The following is a 22,043-nucleotide window of genomic DNA, read 5'->3' on the forward strand; positions in this document are numbered from 1 at the left end:
CATTGTTACATTTATTACACTTATTCTTATAATCTATATTACAGTTGCTAAGAGCGTTTTTATTGTTCCACCCTTGTGCTTTTCTCTCCGCAATCAACTCCTCTCCCGATGCCATGTCTCTCCTCTCAAGATAAGAGTCAGAAAAGTCAATAGACTCTCTTTGTAATTCACTTTCCTGTTGCCATAACTGTAAATATTCATAATGTTTATTTTGTCTCTTCGTTGATTCAACGAGACTTATCCTCCTCCTTAAATTTTGTAACACCTCTGGACTGAAGCTACCTATTCTTGGGAACTTGTCCCTGTCTTGTACAGTCATTCTCTCCCATTCATCACAAAAAACTTCAGCGTGATTTCCATATTTCTTACACATCACATATCGTGCCGACCCGATGGATCGGTTCTCTGAATCAACCTGAACCTGGGTTGATCGCCCCCTACCTGAACAAATGGCCCCCATAATCTGCAGGCGTTGCTTATTCCTCCTTGAATATCAAGGCTTTCAGCGCACCCTTACAAACAAACCAAGATGTCCTTGGGCAGGCCGGCGGTGGTGGTTTATCAAGTACCCCACTTACTTCTCGCCCACGTTGGCCTATGCCGCAATCACTGTAAACCAGAGCTGTGGTACCCAACCCAGGGCCCCTGTGAACCTTTAGTTTACTGGAACATATGAGGGTTACCCGCAGGACACTTACTCTTTCCAGTAAAGTTGGGGTTGTTAGATAGTTCCTGAGTGACCAGCGAACTTCCCTTCCAAAAATAAAAAATTACACAAATCACGTCAGAATGTACAGATAGCGTTTGTGACCACTTTACTCTAATGGTATTAGGTCAGATTACTAACTACTGCACACAATAACGTGCGGTCCAATCGTTCAGTATACGAGCACTACTTGTCATGTACTGAAAGATCAATGGAATCGATGTTTCCGGCTGCGATTCCTTCAACCAGAGCTTGTATGGCCTATATGGGTTCTGCACCAACACCCCAGGCGTTGTGCCACTGGACTTTTATAGCGGACCTTTTTACCTTATGACCTCCTGGTCTGTTCCTTATGACCTCCTGGTCTGTTACCCTTACCTTATGGTCCGCTATACTCTAATGCTCAAATATTATTTAACCAGAGATGCCTCCCTGGCCACCGTATATGTCACTTACACGTATGTTCCTTAACGAGTACCCGACTTTCCTTTTGGTTCCACCTTAAAGTTATATAAACTTTTGTATACAAAACACACTCACTCAACACATGTACACTTTTGTTTCTATATCTATTTCTGCGCAGAAATTGTCTTCAGGCCAAGAGTGTTACCAATTAGGAGCAGGATCTGTTAAACTAAATTTTCAGATTTTCCAAAAAATAGATTTGCGTTATTTACCGCGTCGCGTTATCTACCGCTGTGCGTTACTTATCGCTTTTGCGCTAATTATCGCTTTGCGCTAATTATCGCTTTGCGCTAATTCAACTTTTCGTGACTTGAGCTACGTGGGCGTAACCAGACGCTACGTTGCGTAGTGTACGCTGCGTGCGTCTGCCTTTTGGATTGCGTACGCTAGTCTTTGTTAGCGACACGTGTACGCAATGCAAAGGATCCACCGTAACACAATATATTTATTTATCAATGTAGATGATCCCTGATCATCTACCGCAATCCACACTGACTGCCTTGTATCTCAGACAAACCGTGTGTTTGTTCTATACTTTAACTATTACCTCTACTTATTAAATAACAGCAAATCTCCTTTTAGCACTTTCTATCAACTATAAAATTTGGCAAACAGGAATAGTGATATACGAAAATGAAACAGAAATGCAGATATATGCGTGCGTACGCAAGACAAAAGAAAAATAAACAGTTTTAAAAGACACAAGCGTTTTGTTCTTACTTCCGGTTACCGGATTCCTTCAGCACTCTTTACCTAAGCGAAGCAGACGCTTATCCCGTCAGCAACTGCGAGACAACCTCCCACCCTTTTGCTGGGGGATAACGTCTGCTGATCTACCTAGTGCAGATGTGAAAAGGACCGGACGAGCCCGCAATTGACAATGCTAAATTCCTTGTCGTATAAACAACCCTTTATGAAGCTAAGAACACTGTACGCTGTTTGCTCAAGAAGTACCGTAATGGTACGCTATTTGCGTAACGATCGCTCAGCGGTAAGCGAGACGCTCAAGCGTCACGTTCGCTCACGGCCTAGTGATCACAGGACACGTTATTGGTTATGTCTAGGGGAAAGATTCGCTGTAACGTAGCATACGCTAGAGACCACGAGGAGGTCACCAGCGGTGCAGACGCTCACAACACTATACCTTGATATTAAACCTTATACCGATGAAACACACAGAATACCTTAATGTGAGTACAGGGTGTAAGTGCAACCTTGTGTAACCTGACTATCTACAAAGCTGCTTGTGCGTCACCGACGCTCAAGTGAACACTTAACACTATAGTAAATACACAGATACTGGTTTAGGGTTCCAAAGCCTATTATCTGTATTATATCTAGTCTACTTGTAAAAGAGTAACACAGTACAAATGATACACTACAATATAACAAAGACTTCCTAACCAAACACCTAACTAAGGGATAAACTACAATGCTATCCTGGTTTAACACAATACAATACAATACTATAAAGTTTAGTCTAGGGGAGATATGAGAGAAAAGAGAGAATAGAGAGAGAGAAATAGACACAGAGAGAGAGAGAGAGAGAAATTGGCTCACAGAAAGACAATGATTACGGAGAGAACTTACGCACAAAGGGTATGATCGCCTGCGCCTCGATATCCAGCTCCCGATTATCAGCAGATAACCGTTGATGAGAGAGTGAGAGCTGGATGTGGTCGGTCTGCCTATTTATGCCCCACACACAATGCAATCTCCTAGTCCCTACAATCCTACAGTTTATTGGACACAGGAATTCGGCCCTGTACTGTAACCAAAGGTCATAGGTTGATTCATACAGGTGGGCTGTGCTGATTTCCAACAGCTCAGGTGGGTGGGGAACTGGGTTTCCCGCCGCATACCTGAGTATGTGCAAATCATAGAAATGGACATAAACTTCTTATGTCCATAACTATTCGCACGAGCGATTAATACGCTCCAAACCAACACCGGAATATTGCTAATTAAATACTCTTCCGATGGGTACCAAACACTGCTGTATAATTCCTGTTAGACCCTTCGTACGATATAAGGAGGGATTCCTCAGCTCTGGGACATTGTACTTTAACCAAACTTACAGAATCTATCAAAGGGACCATGATCTATAAACTACATTAATTGTGAACATCTGTAACGAATGAGTCGCACGCTACGATCACATAAACTCTACCGTAAATGCGCATACTGCGCGTGCGAGTGCACGCTATTGCGGGTATGCGCTTCCACGGGAGAGCGTACGCATGCGCAGCACGGACCAGTGTGCGGTGCAAATATGGCAGTGTGCACTAAGACATTTTTCTGACTTTGACACTGAATTAGGTGAAGACCCATTCTACTAGAAAGGTGGGTTCATCCTGGGCAGCTGGTCGGGGAGTCTCGGCATTGCAACTTTGCCGAGCAGCTATTTAGTAAACACTTTTGCTAAGTTTTACAAGTTTGATACCTTGGCTGATGATAACCTCAAGTTGGGTCATTCGGTGCTGCAGAGTCGTACGCACTCTCCCACCCGTTCAAGAGCTTTGGTATAACCCCATGGTTCTTAATGTGACCCCAGCATCCTCTAGGTCGTATGAGAAAATAGGATTTTAATACCTACAGGTAAATCCTTTTCTCTTAGTCCGTAGAGGATGCTGGGCACCCGTCCCAGTCCATACTGTGTCTGCAGTTATTACTTGTGGTTATACACATGTTATGTTATGGTTCTGGTCAGCTTTTTGCTGCAATTGTTCATGCCGTTGGCTTGTGTTCTGTTGAATGCCACGTTCTGCGGCATGCTTAAGGTGTGAGCTGGTAAGATGCTCACCTTAGTTTAACAATAAATCCTTTCCTCGAAATGTCCGTCTCCCTGGGCACAGTTCCTATAACTGGAGTCTGGAGGAGGGGCATAGAGGGAGGAGCCAGTTCACACCCTTTGAAAGTCTTAAAGTGCCCATGTCTCTTGCGGATCCCGTCTATACCCCATGGTTCTTAATGTGACCCCAGCATCCTCTACGGACTAAGAGAAAAGGATGCCCTTGCGCACTATCCTGACTTCTCCTCCCGTCTGCTTACTTTGTGCCTTCCAACGCACAATGCGAACTACAGGTGGTGCTGCAGGGCCCACACCCTTTTACTTGCCTTACAGAACAGCTCTGGAGCTGTTACAGTGCCCAGCTGCTGCAAGAAATCAGCTTGAATGCTTCAGGGGATGGGGCATGGCCAACATGAGCCCCACACCAAAGGAGGGTGGGGGTGTTTAATGCGAACTAGGGGTCATCCAAGCACCGCAAAAGGCCGCCATGCCCTGCATGCCCCTTTTCTCTTTTCATATGCAGATGAGGGTTCCAGCCAACTTTGGCCCACATCTTGGATGACATCACCGTATGCAAATCCGTCTTCTGCAGACCTTCCCCCAGGAATGCTTGTACTAGTTGTTGCATATGGTTTGATATTTGATGGTGCTTCAATATTAGGCAGCCTTCCACCCTCCCATGTTCATCTGAACAGATGTGGTCTCCCTGCAGTTGTTGTCCCCAGACGAGAGTTCCCTTGTGCGTCCTCAGTTGAATCTCCTTAACTTGACGGGGGAGGGGCTGCCCGAGCAGCCACCCTCCCCAGCCCTATCCCAACTCATACTTATTTTGCATATGAGATCTCTTGATCATGAAGATTGTTCTCACAGGGTGAGGTTCATCCATTATATTTTAAAATAGGAAGGTACAAATTACATATTTGAATTGCATCTATGTGCTGGATTCAAATGTCCCCCCCCCCCTTCCTTTCTCAATTGTGCCCGTCAGCAGCTATTCTAAGGTTGCTGCCAATGGGTGTGACACATTAATTTCTTCTGTGGGGTACACTGGACTCCACAAGGATTCACATTGGGGTGTAGAGTAGGATCTTGATCTGAGGCACCAACCGGCTCAAAGCTTTTGACTGTTCCCAAGATGCTCAGCGCATCCTCCTCTATAACCCCGCTTCCATGAACAGGGAGCTCAGTTTGTAGTTGGTGCCTTCAGTAGCAGGCCACTTAACAGGGGCCTGCCTCAGGCAGCCTATTCTTAGCTATTAATTTTGACAAGAAAAGAAGAACTTGTTTTATGAGAATCTACAAGGGCTGCAGCAGGCTAGGTCTAATAGACATCTTTACTGCAGCTTCATCACTCCCAGCGGCGCTGTATACTCCCGTGCCCTGGTTGCTGGGTCACTGCAGCGGAGGCTCCAGTTTCTTCCTAAGGTCAGTCACACACACACCGCCCTTCCGGATCACGAGGCCGCTGATGAAGGGGAGCGTGGCCGTAGGGGGTGGACCGTGTGCGCACTGGCGTGGACACTGATTACTGGGCAGCCGCTCCACTAGCCACCAGGTACAGTTAAGGAGCACAGGTCTGGGAGTTTTACTCCTATATTAACCCAATTTTGTACTGCCCGCAGCGCATTGTGATAGGTAATAGGGCCTGATTCAGGTTGGAATGCAATCACAATAAGCGATCCAACTGCAAAAATTGCTAACAGCATACGCATGTGCCTGCATTTTCTGCGGCACCCCGCAGAGAATGCGATCACCTCTGCCTGTCAATCGGGGCGGGGGGGGGAGAGGGGGGTCAGCAACACTCCATTTCCAAGTCAGGGATGGAGCGGTGCGGGGGCAAGGCTTCAAAATGGGGTCTGCAACGGAGGAGACACAGGGGGCGTGGTCACAGCGGCTGTATGACATCACATTCAGCCGCTGTGATCACAAAAATGGTGGCGGCTTCCTGCGCGCACATACAGTCTGCACCAGCAGGAGGCTACACCATTTTTTATGATCACGCTGAACTGCAGTGCGACTGCAATTACAGCATGGTCAAGAATGGAGGCGTCATGCTGGGTGGCCATGCCCTGTCACTGTGCAGGAGCCAGCACCGCACACACACTAGTCCCCGGGTGCAGCCCCCAACCCCCGGGACACCCGGAGCAACAAAATGTAGATTCAGGCCACCAGGCCACGCCCCTACCTATGAAACCATGCCTCCTTTTTACCATTGCGCTGCTTATCTGCGCGCACTGCATTACAATCTCCTTCGCCACCTCTCTGGGTGTCACCAGTGATAGTGACACCTCTGCCATGCTTGTAGCAGCTGGTCCTAAGATCTACGCCTCAAGCCCTGAGTGTTTGCCCTTGTGACTTGTTGATCATCATAGCGAAGCAGATGCTTACAGAAAACTGCAGGGGCTTAGATTGAAAATAAAAAAATTGATGGGTATAAGGTAGAGAGGAGCGGGTTCGGTTCTCCGAGAACCGAATTCCCGACGAACTCCACGTGGTTTACACTGGTCCGAGGCAGGCTCGGTTGTTCCCGCCTGACTCGGAAAACCTGAACAAGGGAAAATGTCATCATCCCGCTGTCGGATTCTCTCGAGATTCGGATTCCATATAAAGAGCTGCGCGTTGCCGCCATTTTTACTCGTGCATTGAAGAGAGAGCGGAGAGGACGTGGCTATGTTCTCTCAGTGGAAATCTCAATATCAGTGCTCAGTATCAGTGGTTACTTATTGCTGCTCAGTAATACTAGTAGTGTGTCTCTCCTGCTCAGTGTCAGTTCTCAGTAGTATCCTCATCAGTGCTCAGTATCACTGCTCATTGTCTTGTGCTGCATTGTGGTGCTCAGCATACTACAGTACATTACTAATAGTCCAGTGCTGCATCTTGCTGCTCAGTGTCAGTTCTAGTATCCTCATCAGTGCTCACTATCACTGCTCATTACATTGTGGTGTTCTGTATACTACAGTAACATAGTAATATAGTAACATATAGTAACATAGTTTTTGAGGTTGAATAGAGGCAAATTGCCCATCGTGTTCAACCTGTTTTAAGTTGTGATGATTCTACATACTTGCTGAATAATGTTTTATGACTAGTTAGCTACTATAACTCATGTTACCCCCGGATTAACCATGTTGATATTTTAAGTATTATAACCTTGGATAGCTTTTTCATTCAGAAATGTATCCATTCCTTTTTTAAATCCAATTACAGAGTCCGCCATTACCACCTTCCCTGGCAGGGAATTCCACATCCTGATTGCCCTAACAGTGAACATCATAGTATCTCACCTGGCAGGTAAGTAGGAGTTGGGCTAGAGCTGTGGAGGATTGCTGCTCGGGCACCCCCTGTCAAGTGAAGGAGATCCAACTGAGGCAGCACAAGGGAACTCTCGAAAGAAGAACAAGGCTAGAGGAAGATGTGAGACAAAGAAATCTGACTTTTACCAGAGCTGACCAGAGGAAAGCACAAACGCAGTCCCCCACTACCACAAATAATGCAGTCGAGTTTCCCACATTTGGGGAAATCACAGGGGTCAGCATACCCAGAGTGCAATGAATGAACCTCACCCTGGGAGAACAATCTTCATGACCATGGTATCTCCTATGCAAAATAAGTATGATTTGGGATAGGGCTGGGGAGGGCCGCTGCTCAGGCACATCTCTGTCAAGTAAAGGAGATTCAACTGAGGCAACACAAGGGAACTCTCATCTGGGGACAACAACTGCAGGGAGAACACATATTTTCAGATGAACATGGGAGGGCAGAAGGCTGCCTAACACTGAAGCACCCCCAAACAACAAACCAAATGCAACTACTAGTGCAAGCATTCCTGGGGGAAGGCCTGCAGCAGATGGATTTGCATATGGTGATGTCATCCAAGCAGTGGGTCAAAGTTGGCTTCAACCCTCGTCTGCATATGAAAATAAAAAAGGGGTGTGCAGGGCATGGCGGCCTTTTGCGGCGCTTGGATGACCCCTAGTTTGCATTAAACACCTCCACCTTCCTTCGGTGTGGGGCTCATGTTGGCTATGCCCCAGCCCCTGAAGCATTCAAGCTGATTTATTGCAGCAGCTGGGCACTGTAACAGCTCCAGAGCTGCTCTGTAAAGCAAGTAAAAGGGTGTGGGCCCTGCAGCACTACCTGTAGTTTGCATTGTGCGTTGGAAGGCACAAAGTAAGCAGACGGGAGAAGTCAGGATAGTGCACAAGGGCATAGAAGGGAGCGGCTCAAGAAAAGAGAAGTGGAAACAGACAGCAAACTAGGCTGGAGAGAGACCTGAGACAAAGAGATCTGAATTATACGAGAGCCGACCAGAGGAAACACAAATTATGTAATCAAGTGTCCCACATTTGGGGAAATCGTAGGAGCAGCACACCCAGAGTGCATTGGGTGAGCCTTGCCCTGGGAGAAGCACCTTCCTGATCATAGTATCTCACCTGGCAGGTAAGTAGGAGTTGGGCTAGAGCTGGGGAGGGTCGCTGTTCGGGCACCCCCCTGTCAAGTGAAGGAGATCCAACTGAGGCAGCACAAGGAAACTCTCGAAAAAAGAACAAGGCTAGAGGAAGATCTGAGACAAAGAAATCTGACTTTTACCAGAGCTGACCAGAGGAAAGCACAAACACAGTCCCCCACTACCACAAATAATGCAGTCGAGTTTCCCACATTTGGGGAAATGACAGGGGTCAGCATACCCAGAATGCAATGAATGAACCTCACCCTGGGAGAACAATCTTCATGACAATGGTATCTCCTATGCAAAATAAGTATGATTTGGGATAGGGCTGGGGAGGGCCGCTGCTCAGGCACATCTCTGTCAAGTAAAGGAGATTCAACTGAGGCAGCACAAGGGAACTCTCATCTGGGGACAACAACTGCAGGGAGAACACATATTTTCAGATGAACATGGGAGAGCAGAAGGCTGCCTAATACTGAAGCACCCCCAAACAACAAACCAAATGCAACAACTAGTACAAGCATTCCTGGGAAAAGGTCTGCAGAAGACGGATTTGCATACGGTGATGTCATCCAAGCAGTGGGCCAAGTTGGCTGGAACCCTCATCTGCATATGAAAAGAGAAAAGGGGTATGCAGGGCATGGCGGCCTTTTGCGGCGCTTGGATGACCCTTAGTTCGCATTAAACACCTCCACCCTCCGTCGGTGTGGGGCTCATGTTGGCTATGCCCCAGCCCCTGAAGCATTCAAGCTGATTTCTTGCAGCAGCTGGGCACTGTAACAGCTCCAGAGCTGCTCTGTAAGGCAAGTAAAAGGGTGTTGGCCCTGCAGCACTACCTGTAGTTTGCATTGTGCGTTGGAAGGCACAAAGTAAGCAGACAGGAGAAGTCAGGAGAGTGCACAAGGGCAAGGGCAGGGGCTCAAGAAAAGAGAAGTGGAAACAGACAGCAAACTAGGCTGGAGAGAGACCTGAGACAAAGAGATCTGAATTATACGAGTAGCCGACCAGAGGAAACACAAATTATGTAGTCAAGTGTCCCACATTTGGGGAAATCGTAGGAGCAGCACACCCAGAGTGCAATGGGTGAGCCTTGCCCTGGGAGAAGCACCTTCCTGATCATAGTATCTCACCTGGCAGGTAAGTAGGAGTTGGGCTAGAGCTGGGGAGGGTCGCTGCTCGGGCACCCCCCTGTCAAGTGAAGGAAATCCAACTGAGGCAGCACAAGGAAACTCTCAAAAAAAGAACAAGGCTAGAGGAAGATCTGAGACAAAGAAATCTGACTTTTACCAGAGCTGACCAGAGGAAAGCACAAACACAGTCCCCCACTACCACAAATAATGCAGTCGAGTTTCCCACATTTGGGGAAATCACAGGGGTCAGCATACCCAGAATGCAATGAATGAACCTCACCCTGGAAGAACAATCTTCATGACCATGGTATCTCCTATGCAAAATAAGTATGATTTGGGATAGGGCTGGGGAGGGCCGCTGCTCAGGCACATCTCTGTCAAGTAAAGGAGATTCAACTGAGGCAGCACAAGAGAACTCTCATCTGGGGACAACAACTGCAGGGAGAACACATATTTTCAGATGAACATGGGAGAGCAGAAGGCTGCCTAATACTGAAGCACCCCAAACAACAAACCAAATGCAACAACTAGTACAAGCATTCCTGGGGGAAGGTCTGCAGAAGACGTATTTGCATACGGTGATGTCATCCAAGCAGTGGGCCAAAGTTGGCTGGAACCCTCATCTGCATATGAAAAGAGAAAAGGGGTATGCAGGGCATGGCGGCCTTTTGCGGCGCTTGGATGACCCTTAGTTCGCATTAAACACCTCCACCCTCCGTCGGTGTGGGGCTCATGTTGGCTATGCCCCAGCCCCTGAAGCATTCAAGCTGATTTCTTGCAGCAGCTGGGCACTGTAACAGCTCCAGAGCTGCTCTGAAAGGCAAGTAAAAGGGTGTGGGCCCTGCAGCACTACCTGTAGTTTGCATTGTGCGTTGGAAGGCACAAAGTAAGCAGACAGGAGAAGTCAGGAGAGTGCACAAGGGCATAGAAGGCAGCGGCTCAAGAAAAGAGAAGTGGAAACAGACAGCAAACTAGGCTGGAGAGAGACCTGAGACAAAGAGATCTGAATTATACGAGAGCCGACCAGGGGAAACACAAATTATGCAGTCAAGTTTCCCACATTTGGGGAAATCGCAGGAGCAGCACACCCAGAGTGCAATGGGTGAGCCTTGCCCTGGGAGAAGCACCTTCATGATCATAGTATCTCACCTGGCAGTTATGTAGGAGTTGGGCTAGAGCTGGGGAGGGTCGCTGCTCGGGTACCCCCCTGTCAAGTGAAGGAGATCAAACTGAGGCAGCACAATGGAACTCTCGAAAGAAGAACAAGGCTAGAGGAAGATCTGAGACAAAGAAATCTGACTTTTACCAGAGCTGACCAGAGGAAAACACAAACACAGTCCCCCACTACCACAAAAAATGCAGGCGAGTTTCCCACATTTGGGGAAATCACAGGGGTCAGCATACCCAGAATGCAATGAATGAACCTCACCCTGGGAGAACAATCTTTATGACCATGGTATCTCCTATGCAAAATAAGTATGATTTGGGATAGGGCTGGGGAGGGCCGCTGCTCAGGCACATCTCTGTCAAGTAAAGGAGATTCAACTGAGGCAGCACAAGGGAACTCTCATCTGGGGACAACAACTGCCGGGAGAACACATATTTTCAGATGAACATGGGAGGGCAGAAGGCTGCCTAATACTGAAGCACCCCCAAACAACAAACCAAATGCAACAACTAGTACAAGCATTCCTGGGGGAAGGTCTGCAGAAGACGGATTTGCATACAGTGATGTCATCCAAGCAGTGGGCCAAAGTTGGCTGGAACCCTCATCTGCATATGAAAAGAGAAAAGGGGTATGCAGGGCATGGCGGCCTTTTGCGGCGCTTGGATGACCCTTAGTTCGCATTAAACACCCCCACCCTACTTCGGTGTGGGGCTCATGTTGGCCATGCCCAAGCCCCTGAAGCATTCAAGCTGATTTCTTGCAGCAGCTTGGCACTGTAACAGCTCCAGAGCTGCTCTGTAAGGCAAGTAAAAGGGTGTGGGCCCTGCAGCACTACCTGTAGTTTGCATTGTGCATCGGAAGGCACAAAGTAAGCAGACAGGAGGAGAAGTCAGGATAGTGCACAAGGGTATAGAAGGGAGGGGCTCAAGAAAAAAGAAGTGGAAACAGACAGCAAACTAGGCTGGAGAGAGACCTGAGACAAAGAGATCTGAATTATATGAGAGCCGACTAGGGGAAACACAAATTATGCAATCAAGTTTCCCATATTTGGGGAAATCGCAGGGGCAGCACACCCAGAGTGCAATGGGTGAGCCTTGCCCTGGGAGAAGCAACTTCATGATCATAGTATCTCACCTGGCAGGTAAGTAGGAGTTGGGCTAGAGCTGGGGAGGGTCGCTGCTCGGGCACCCCCCTGTCAAGTGAAGGAGATCCAACTGAGGCAGCACAAGGGAACTCTTGAAAGAAGAACAAGGCTAGAGGAAGATCTGAGACAAAGAAATCTGACTTTTACCAGAGCTGACCAGAGGAAAGCACAAACACAGTCCCCCACTACCACAAATAATGCAGTTGAGTTTCCCACATTTGGGGAAATCACAGAGGTCAGCATACCCAGAACGCAATAAATGAACCTAACCCTGGGAGAACAATCTTCATGACCATGGTATCTCCTATGCAAAATAAGTATGATTTGGGATAGGGCTGGGGAGGGCCGCTGCTCAGGCACATCTCTGTCAAGTAAAGGAGATTCAACTGAGGCAGCACAAGGGAACTCTCATCTGGGGACAACAACTGCAGGGAGAACACATATTTTCAGATGAACATGGGAGGGCAGAAGGCTGCCTAATACTGAAGCACCCCCAAACAACAAACCAAATGCAACAACTAGTGCAAGCATTCCTGGGGGAAGGCCTGCCGCAGATGGATTTGCATATGGTGATGTCATCCAAGCAGTGGGTCAAAGTTGGCTTCAACCCTCGTCTGCATATGAAAAGAGAAAAGGGGCATGCAGGGCATGGCGGCCTTTTGCGGCGCTTGGCTGACCCCTAGTTTGCATTAAACACCTCCACCCTCCGTCGGTGTGGGGCTCATGTTGGCTATGCCCCAGCCCCTGAAGCATTCAAGCTGATTTCTTGCTGCAGCTGGGCACTGTAACAGCTCCAGAGCTGCTCTGTAAGGCAAGTAAAAGGGTGTGGGCCCTGCAGCACTACCTGTAGTTTGCATTGTGCGTTGGAAGGCACAAAGTAAGCAGACAGGAGAAGTCTGGAGAGTGCACAAGGGCATAGAAGGCAGCGGCTCAAGAAAAGAGAAGTGGAAACAGACAGCAAACTAGGCTGGAGAGAGACCTGAGACAAAGAGATCTGAATTATACGAGAGCCGACCAGGGGAAACACAAATTATGCAGTCAAGTTTCCCACAGGAGTATATAGGATACGACCCAGTGGTACCTGACGACATAGATACTAACAGCTATTTAATAACATTACGCTAGAAAGTGATTATTAGCAACATATATATCTATATAAACAACCCCGCCAGGGTTGTGCCTTCAAAAATAATCACACACGGACACGCTTTTTAAACCTTTTTTTCACATCTCTTTATTCTTCTTATGCACATGTATGTTAGTTCTGTGATTTTAACCTTTATGTTTCACTGCAGTTTGGGATAATAATATTAATATTTATCCAATTTTAATACATACTTAATAAAGGTTATATTTTATGATTCATTCATTCTGTCCAGTGCGTCAACAGTGCAGATTTCTTCTTGTTTTTTCTCCCAAATTCTATAACAATGACAGTAAATGTTGTTTCTTTTCAAACAGAACTTTCTTGACCATGCTTCTTGCTTGAAAGATCTGGGAGCACATGGAAAACAGTACAAACCATGCAGTATCACAAGAGCCTTTATTTGATATTTCATGAAGATAGAGCAGAATTGAGGACACGTCAACTATTTCTGCCGAAGGTGGTTCATCTTTCCACATGGTGCCTTTGGCCACTGACACCTTCGTTGAGTCAAAGTCTCTGGCTGTGGTCAGAACTTTGAAAATTTATGTCACCAGAACGGTTCAGATTAGGAAAACAGAGGCTCTGTTTGTCCTGTATGCTCCCAACAGGATTGGGTGTCCTGCTTCCATGTAGACAATTATGCGCTGGATCTGTGGTAAGATTCAGCATGCTCATTCCACGGCAGGATTGCCGTTACTGAATTAGGTGAAGACCCATTCTACTAGAAAGGTGGGTTCATCCTGGGCAGCTGGTCGGGGAGTCTCGGCATTGCAACTTTGCCGAGCAGCTATTTAGTAAACACTTTTGCTAAGTTTTACAAGTTTTAGAGTAAAGGAGATTCAACTGAGGCAGCACAAGGGAACTCTCATCTGGGGACAACAACTGCAGTGAGAACACATATTTTCAGATGAACATGGGAGGGCAGAAGGCTGCCTAATACTGAAGCACCCCCAAACAACAAACCAAATGCAACAACTAGTACAAGCATTCCTGGGGGAAGGTCTGCAGAAGACGGATATGCATATAGTGATGTCATCCAAGCAGTGGGCCAAAGTTGGCTTCAACCCTCGTCTGCATATGAAAAGAAAAAAGGGGTGTGCAGGGCATGGCGGCCTTTTGCGGCGCTTGGATGACCCCTAGTTCGCATTAAACACCTCCACCCTCCTTCGGTGTGGGGCTCATGTTGGCTATGCCCCAGCCCCTGAAGCATTCAAGCTGATTTCTTGCAGCAGCTGGGCACTGTAACAGCTCCAGAGCTGCTCTGTAAAGCAAGTAAAAGGGTGTGGGCCCTGCAGCACTACCTGTAGTTTGCATTGTGCGTTGGAAGGCACAAAGTAAGCAGATGGGAGAAGTCAGGATAGTGCACAAGGGTATAGAAGGGAGGGGCTCAAGAAAAAAGAAGTGGAAACAGACAGCAAACTAGGCTGGAGAGAGACCTGAGACAAAGAGATCTGAATTATATGAGAGCCGACCAGGGGAAACACAAATTATGCAGTCAAGTTTCCCACATTTGGGGAAATCGCAGGGGCAGCACACCCAGAGTGCAATGGGTGAGCCTTGCCCTGGGAGAAGCATCTTCATGATCATAGTATCTCACCTGGCAGGTAAGTAGGAGTTGGGCTAGAGCTGGGGAGGGTCGCTGCTCGGGCACCCCCCTGTCAAGTGAAGGAGATCCAACTGAGGCAGCACAAGGGAACTCTCGAAAGAAGAACAAGGCTAGAGGAAGATCTGAGACAAAGAAATCTGACTTTTACCAGAGCTGACCAGAGGAAAGCACAAACACAGTCCCCCACTACCACAAATAATGCAGTTGAGTTTCCCACATTTGGGGAAATCACAGGGGTCAGCATACCCAGAATGCAATGAATGAACCTAACCCTGGGAGAACAATCTTCATGACCATGGTATCTCCTATGCAAAATAAGTATGATTTGGGATAGGGCTGGGGAGGGCCGCTGCTCAGGCACATCTCTGTCAAGTAAAGGAGATTCAACTGAGGCAGCACAAGGGAACTCTCATCTGGGGACAACAACTGCAGGGAGAACACATATTTTCAGATGAACATGGGAGGGCAGAAGGCTGCCTAATACTGAAGCACCCCCAAACAACAAACCAAATGCAACAACTAGTGCAAGCATTCCTGGGGGAAGGCCTGCAGCAGATGGATTTGAATATGGTGATGTCATCCAAGCAGTGGGTCAAAGTTGGCTTCAACCCTCGTCTGCATATGAAAAGAATAAAGGGGTGTGCAGGGCATGGCGGCCTTTTGCGGCGCTTGGATGACCCCTAGTTCGCATTAAACACCTCCACCCTCCTTCGGTGTGGGGCTCATGTTGGCTATGCCCCAGCCCCTGAAGCATTCAAGCTGATTTCTTGCAGCAGCTGGGCACTGTAACAGCTCCAGAGCTGCTCTGTAAAGCAAGTAAAAGGGTGTGGGCCCTGCAGCACTACCTGTAGTTTGTATTGTGCGTTGGAAGGCACAAAGTAAGCAGACGGGAGAAGTCAGGATAGTGCACAAGGGTATAGAAGGGAGGGGCTCAAGAAAAAAGAAGTGGAAACAGACAGCAAACTAGGCTGGAGAGAGACCTGAGACAAAGAGATCTGAATTATATGAGAGCCGACCAGGGGAAACACAAATTATGCAGTCAAGTTTCCCACATTTGGGGAAATCGCAGGGGCAGCACACCCAGAGTGCAATGGGTGAGCCTTGCCCTGGGAGAAGCATCTTCATGATCATAGTATCTCACCTGGCAGGTAAGTAGGAGTTGGGCTAGAGCTGGGGAGGGTCGCTGCTCGGGCACCCCCCTGTCAAGTGAAGGAGATCCAACTGAGGCAGCACAAGGGAACTCTCGAAAGAAGAACAAGGCTAGAGGAAGATCTGAGACAAAGAAATCTGACTTTTACCAGAGCTGACCAGAGGAAAGCACAAACACAGTCCCCCACTACCACAAATAATGCAGTTGAGTTTCCCACATTTGGGGAAATCACAGGGGTCAGCATACCCAGAATGCAATGAATTAACCTAACCCTGGGAGAACAATCTTCATGACCATGGTATCTCCTATGCAAAATAAGTATGATTTGGGATAGGGCTGGGGAGGGCCGCTGCTCAGGCACATCTCTGTCAAGTAAAGGAGATTCAACTGAGGCAGCACAAGGGAACTCTCATCTGGGGACAACAACTGCAGGGAGAACACATATTTTCAGATGAACATGGGAGGGCAGAAGGCTGCCTAATACTGAAGCACCCCCAAACAACAAACCAAATGCAACAACTAGTGCAAGCATTCCTGGGGGAAGGCCTGCCGCAGATGGATTTGCATATGGTGATGTCATCCAAGCAGTGGGTCAAAGTTGGTTCAAACACCTTTGCAAAGTTCTATAAGTTTGATACCCTGGCTGAGGAGGACCTCCTGTTTGCTCAATCGGTGCTGCAAAGTCATCCGCACTCTCCTGCCCGTTTGGGAGCTTTGGTATAATCCCCATGGTCCTTACGGAGTCCCCAGCATCCTCTAGGACGTAAGAGAAAATAAGATTTTAAACCTACCGGTAAATCTTTTTCTCGTAGTCCGTAGAGGATGCTGGGTGCCCGTCCCAAGTGCGGTCTACTTCTGCAAGACTTGTATATAGTTATTGCTTACATAAGGGTTATATGTTAGTTTTCATCGGTCTTGGACTGATGCTATGTTGTTTTCATACTGTTAACTGGGTAGTATATCACAAGTTATACGGTGTGATTGGTGTGGCTGGTATGAATCTTGACCTTGGATTAACAAAAATCCTTTCCTCGTACTGTCCGTCTCCTCTGGGCACAGTTTCTCTAACTGAGGTATGGAGGAGGGGCATAGAGGGAGGAGCCAGTGCACACCCAGATCTAAAGTCTTTCTTAAAGTGCCCATGTCTGCTGCGGAGCCCGTCTATCCCCCATGGTCCTTACGGAGTCCCCATCATCCTCTACGGACTACGAGAAAAAAAAATTACCGGTAGGTTTAAAATGTTATTTTTTTCTCTGCAACCCACTGCTAAATTGTGCTTCCTAGCTGTTTTTTATAAAATCACTTAATTAAATCTAACTCTGATTACGTCAGAGAAGGCCAGGTACCCTACACCATAAGAGGGGGTTTGAAATTTTGACTTGTCTACTTAAAGATCACCAAAATCTGATGACAAGGTCAATTACATCCCTGGGTGGGATTGAACCACCAACCTTTTGGTTAATAGCCCATGTAAGTGCAAGAAATCCTGAAGCACTCACTCATCATGGGAAAGTACCAATGTGTTTCTTACAAAAATTCTCCAGATTATTGACTTTTTAAAGTTTTTCTAGGAAACGTTCTAGATGAATGCTTATTAGCCTTTGTCAGTATTGACTTTCGCAAGGTGTCTCTGTGGCGCAATCGGTTAGCATGTTTGGCTATTAACCAAAAGGTTGGTGGTTCAATCCCACTCAGGGATGTAATTGACCTTGTAATCAGATTTTGGTGATCTTTAAGTAGACAAGTCAAAATTTCAAAAACCCCCCTTATGGTGTAGGGTACCTGGCCTTCTCTGATGTAATCAGAGTTAGATTTGATTAAGTGATTTTATAAAAAAACAGCTAGGAAGCACAATTTAGCAGTGAGTTGCAGAGAAAAAAAATTATGCTGGCAGAAAAGTCCAATTGAGTGATTAAACAGCTCTTCATTTTCTGATTTTATGTTTATGCTAACAAATTTGCTCTCTGAAAAGTGTCCACAAAGCCAAGTCTCTGATTAACACCTTTGTAGGAATGGTTTTTCACCTATTACTGAATTAAACTTGCTTCATTGGAAAGGCATCAAAGATGCATCCTCATTTCAATGTCTACTGAAATAATACAGGTTGACACCAGGAAACGTCACTGCTTCCTTGCTGCTTCCTCATGGGGAAGTCTGTTTAATGTGAAAACAAGGTGATATCTAATCAGCACACAGGTAAGGAATTAAGAAAATCTTTCTTTATGGGTGAAGATGTTTCTCACAAATTGTTGTCCCAATGCATCATTGAAATTCAAGATGGAAGATGATTTTCATATATCACTTGTACATTTTGCATTGCTCTTCTGGTGACAATGTAGTTTGTTTTTGTCAATTACCATTTCAGTAATAGGGTAAAGAAAATTAAGTGGATTTTTTAAAGAAAACAATGCTGTCAATATACTATTAAAACAAATTAAAATGATAAAAGTTATTGTACTTTAAGTAAAAATAAAAGTGCCAAAATATCAATCCCAGTTTTTGATTACTTTAATTATAAAAAAAAAAATGCACATAGCAGAGGATAGTTTCGATCAATCGACCTCTGGGTTATGGGCCCAGCATGCTTCCATTGCACTACTCTGCTGCTCATGGAAGTGTCAGAGATCCTGAAGACTAAATTGATTAAAGGCCTTAAAGTACTGGACTATAAGGAAAGACTTACTAGGCTGAATATTTATACACTAGAAAAGAGGTGCCTAAGAGGAGATATTATTAATATCTTCAAATATGTAAAGATACATAACAAAGAGTTATCAGAGGAATTATTTATTAAAAGAACACGTGGTCACTCGCTGCGACTGGAGGAAAGTTCAGAACGCAATGGAGGAAAGGTTTCTTCACTGTTAGGGCAATCAGGATGTGGAATTCCCTGCCAGGGAAGGTGGTAATGGCGGACTCTGTAATTGGATTTAAAAAAGGAATGGATACATTTCTGAATGAAAAAGCTATCCAAGGTTATAATACTTAAAATATCAACATGGTTAATCCGGGGGTAACATGAGTTATAGTAGCTAACTAGTCATAAAACATTATTCAGCAAGTATGTAGAATCATCACAACTTAAAACAGGTTGAACACGATGGGCAATTTGCCTCTATTCAACCTCAAAAACTATGTTACTATATTACTATGTTATTGTAGTATACAGAACACCACAATGCAATGAGCAGTGATAGTGAGCACTGATGAGGATACTAGAACTGACACTGAGCAGCAAGATGCAGCACTGGACTATTAGTAATGTACTGTATTATGCTGAGCAACACAATGCAGCACAAGACAATGAACAGTGATACTGAGCACTGATGAGGATACTACTGAGAACTGACACTGAGCAGGAGAGACACACTACTAGTATTACTGAGCAGCAATAAGTAACCACTGATACTGAGCACTGATATTGAGATTTCCACTGAGAGAACATAGCCACGTCCTCTCCGCTCTCTCTTCAATGCACGAGTAAAAATGGCAGCAACGCGCAGCTCTTTATATGGAATCCGAATCTCGCGAGAATCCGACAGCGGGATGATGACATTTTCCCTTGTTCAGGTTTTCCGAGTCAGGCGGGAACAACCGAGCCTGCCTCGGACCAGTGTAAACCACGTGGAGTTCGTGGGGAATTCGGTTCTCAGAGAACCGAACCCGCTCCTCTCTACCTTATACCCTATCAATTTTTTTATTTTCAATCTAAGCCCCTGCAGTTTTCTGTAAGCATCTGCTTCGCTATGATGATCAACAAGTCACAAGGGCAAACACTCAGGGTTTGAGGCGTAGATCTTAGGACCAGCTGCTACAAGCATGGCAGAGGTGTCACTATCACTGGTGACACCCAGAGAGGTGGCGAGGGAGATTGTAATGCAGTGCGCGCAGATAAGCAGTGCAATGGTAAAAAGGAGGCATGGTTTCATAGGTAGGGGCGTGGCCTGGTGGCCTGAATCTACATTTTGTTGCTCCGGGTGTCCCGGGGGTTGGGGGCTGCACCCGGGGACTAGTGTGTGAGCGGTGCTGGCTCCTGCAAAGTGACAGGGCATGGCCACCCAGCATGACGCCTCCCTTCTTGACCATGCTGTAATTGCAGTCGCACTGCAGTTCAGCGTGATCATAAAAAATGGTGTAGGCTCCTGCTGGTGCAGACTGTATGTGCGCGCAGGAAGCCGCCACCATTTTTGTGATCACAGCGGCTGAATGTGATGTCATACAGTCGCTGTGACCACGCCCCCTGTGTCTCCTCCGTTGCAGACCCCATTTTGAAGCCTTGCCCCCGCACCGCTCCATCCCTGACTTGGAAATGGAGTGTTGCTGACCCACCTCTCCCCCCCTTCCCCGCCCCGATTGACAGGCAGAGGCGATCACATTCTCTGCGGGGTGCCGCAGAAAATGCAGGCACATGCGTATGCTCTTAGCAATTTTTGCAGTTGGATCGCTTATTGTGATTGCAATCCAACCTGAATCAGGCCCTATTACCTATCACAATGCGCTGCGGGCAGTACAAAATTGGGTTAATATAGGAGAAAAACCCCCAGACCTGTGCTCCTTAACTGTACCTGGTGGCTAGTGGAGCGGCTGCCCAGTAATCAGTGTCCACCGCAGTGCGCACACGGCCCACCCCCTACGGCCTCGCTCCCCTTCAGCAGCGGCCTCGTGATCCGGAAGGGTGGTGTGTGTGTGACTGACCTTAGGATGAAACCGGAGCCTCCGCTGCAGTGACCCAGCAACCAGGGCACGGGAGTATACAGCGCCGCTGGGAGTGATGAAGCTGCAGTAAAGATGTCTATTAGACCTAGCCTGCTGCAGCCCTTGTAGATTCTCATAAAACAAGTTCTTCTTTTCTTGTCAAAATTAATAGCTAAGAATAGGCTGCCTGAGGCAGGCCCCTGTTAATTGGCCTGCTACTGAAGGCACCAACTACAAACTGAGCTCCCTGTTCATGGAAGCGGGGTTATAGAGGAGAATGCACTGAGCTTCTTGGGAACAGTCAAAAGCTTTGAGCCGGTTGGTGCCTCAGATCAAGATCCTACTCTACACCCCAATGTGAATCCTTGTGGAGTCCAGTGTACCCCACAGAAGAAATTAATGTGTCACACCCATTGGCAGCAACCTTAGAATAGCTGCTGACGGGCACAATTGAGAAAGGAAGGGGGGGGGGGACATTTGAATCCAGCACATAGATGCAATTCAAATATGTAATTCGTACCTTCCTATTTTAAAATATAATGGATGAACCTCACCCTGTGAGAACAATCTTCATGATCAAGAGATCTCATATGCAAAATAAATATGAGTTGGGATAGGGCTGGGGAGGGCTGCTCGGGCAGCACCTCCCCCGTCAAGTTAAGGAGATTCAACTGAGGAAGCACAAGGGAACTCTCGTCTGGGGACAACAACTGCAGGGAGACCACATCTTTTCAGATGAACATGGGAGGGTGGAAGGCTGCCTAATACTGAAGCACCATATGCAACAACTAGTACAAGCATTCCTGGGGGAAGGTCTGCAGCAGACGGATTTGCATACGGTGATGTTATCCAAGCAGTGGGCCAAAGTTGACTGGAACCCTCATCTGCATATGAAAAGAGAAAAGGGGCATGCAGGGCATGGCGGCCTTTTGCAGTGCTTGGATGACCCCTAGTTCACATTAAACACCCCCACCCTCCTTTGGTGTGGGGCTCATGTTGGCCATGCCCCATCCCCTAGAGCATTCAAGCTGATTTCTTGCAGCAGCTGGGCACTGTAACAGCTCCAGAGCTGTTCTGTAAGGCAAGTAAAAGGGTGTGGGCCCTGCAGCACCACCTGTAGTTCGCATTGTGCGTTGGAAGGCACAAAGTAAGCAGACGGGAGGAGAAGTCAGGATAGTGCGCAAGGGCATTCTTTTCTCTTAATCCGTAGAGGATGCTGGGGTCACATTAAGAACCATGGGGTATAGACGGGATCCGCAAGAGACATGGGCACTTTAAGACTTTCAAAGGGTGTGAACTGGCTCCTCCCTCTATGCCCCTCCTCCAGACTCCAGTTATAGGAACTGTGCCCAGGGAGACGGACATTTCGAGGAAAGGATTTATTGTTAAACTAAGGTGAGCATCTTACCAGCTCACACCTTAAACATGCCGCAGAACGTGGCATTCAACAGAACACAAGCCAACGGCATGAACAATTGCAGCAAAAAGCTGACCAGAACCATAACACAACATGTGTATAACCACAAGTAATAACTGCAGACACAGTATGGACTGGGACGGGTGCCCAGCATCCTCTACAGACTAAGAGAAA

The 22,043-nt window shown here is 47.0% G+C and overlaps 10 non-coding genes and 3 pseudogenes across 10 annotated transcripts; all 13 read right to left on the reverse strand.

The window, feature by feature from the left end:
* Positions 1–7,412: 7,412 nt before the first annotated feature.
* Positions 7,413–7,576, reverse strand: LOC135019370 (U1 spliceosomal RNA). Its single transcript, XR_010216947.1, has one exon. It is a non-coding gene; the product is annotated as a U1 spliceosomal RNA (small nuclear RNA).
* A 671-nt stretch (positions 7,577–8,247) lies between these two features.
* Positions 8,248–8,410, reverse strand: LOC135019440 (U1 spliceosomal RNA). The gene has a single exon (XR_010216998.1). It is a non-coding gene; the product is annotated as a U1 spliceosomal RNA (small nuclear RNA).
* Positions 8,411–8,562: 152 nt separating this feature from the next.
* Positions 8,563–8,726, reverse strand: LOC135019231 (U1 spliceosomal RNA). The gene has a single exon (XR_010216824.1). It is a non-coding gene; the product is annotated as a U1 spliceosomal RNA (small nuclear RNA).
* Positions 8,727–9,393: 667 nt separating this feature from the next.
* On the reverse strand, positions 9,394–9,557 carry LOC135019396 (U1 spliceosomal RNA). The gene has a single exon (XR_010216968.1). It is a non-coding gene; the product is annotated as a U1 spliceosomal RNA (small nuclear RNA).
* A 152-nt stretch (positions 9,558–9,709) lies between these two features.
* On the reverse strand, positions 9,710–9,873 carry LOC135019543 (U1 spliceosomal RNA). Its single transcript, XR_010217091.1, has one exon. It is a non-coding gene; the product is annotated as a U1 spliceosomal RNA (small nuclear RNA).
* A 670-nt stretch (positions 9,874–10,543) lies between these two features.
* On the reverse strand, positions 10,544–10,706 carry LOC135019411 (U1 spliceosomal RNA). Its single transcript, XR_010216977.1, has one exon. It is a non-coding gene; the product is annotated as a U1 spliceosomal RNA (small nuclear RNA).
* Positions 10,707–10,858: 152 nt separating this feature from the next.
* On the reverse strand, positions 10,859–11,022 carry LOC135019226 (U1 spliceosomal RNA). The gene has a single exon (XR_010216819.1). It is a non-coding gene; the product is annotated as a U1 spliceosomal RNA (small nuclear RNA).
* Positions 11,023–11,724: 702 nt separating this feature from the next.
* LOC135019430 (U1 spliceosomal RNA) lies at positions 11,725–11,859 on the reverse strand (annotated as a pseudogene).
* Positions 11,860–12,011: 152 nt separating this feature from the next.
* On the reverse strand, positions 12,012–12,175 carry LOC135019238 (U1 spliceosomal RNA). The gene has a single exon (XR_010216831.1). It is a non-coding gene; the product is annotated as a U1 spliceosomal RNA (small nuclear RNA).
* A 2,296-nt stretch (positions 12,176–14,471) lies between these two features.
* LOC135019338 (U1 spliceosomal RNA) lies at positions 14,472–14,613 on the reverse strand (annotated as a pseudogene).
* A 152-nt stretch (positions 14,614–14,765) lies between these two features.
* On the reverse strand, positions 14,766–14,929 carry LOC135019364 (U1 spliceosomal RNA). Its single transcript, XR_010216941.1, has one exon. It is a non-coding gene; the product is annotated as a U1 spliceosomal RNA (small nuclear RNA).
* Positions 14,930–15,621: 692 nt separating this feature from the next.
* LOC135019339 (U1 spliceosomal RNA) lies at positions 15,622–15,763 on the reverse strand (annotated as a pseudogene).
* A 152-nt stretch (positions 15,764–15,915) lies between these two features.
* Positions 15,916–16,079, reverse strand: LOC135019413 (U1 spliceosomal RNA). The gene has a single exon (XR_010216979.1). It is a non-coding gene; the product is annotated as a U1 spliceosomal RNA (small nuclear RNA).
* Between the last annotated feature and the right edge of the window lie 5,964 nt (positions 16,080–22,043).

This window comes from Pseudophryne corroboree, unplaced genomic scaffold, assembly GCF_028390025.1.
Source record: "Pseudophryne corroboree isolate aPseCor3 unplaced genomic scaffold, aPseCor3.hap2 scaffold_334, whole genome shotgun sequence".
NCBI classification, from domain to species: domain Eukaryota; kingdom Metazoa; phylum Chordata; class Amphibia; order Anura; family Myobatrachidae; genus Pseudophryne; species Pseudophryne corroboree.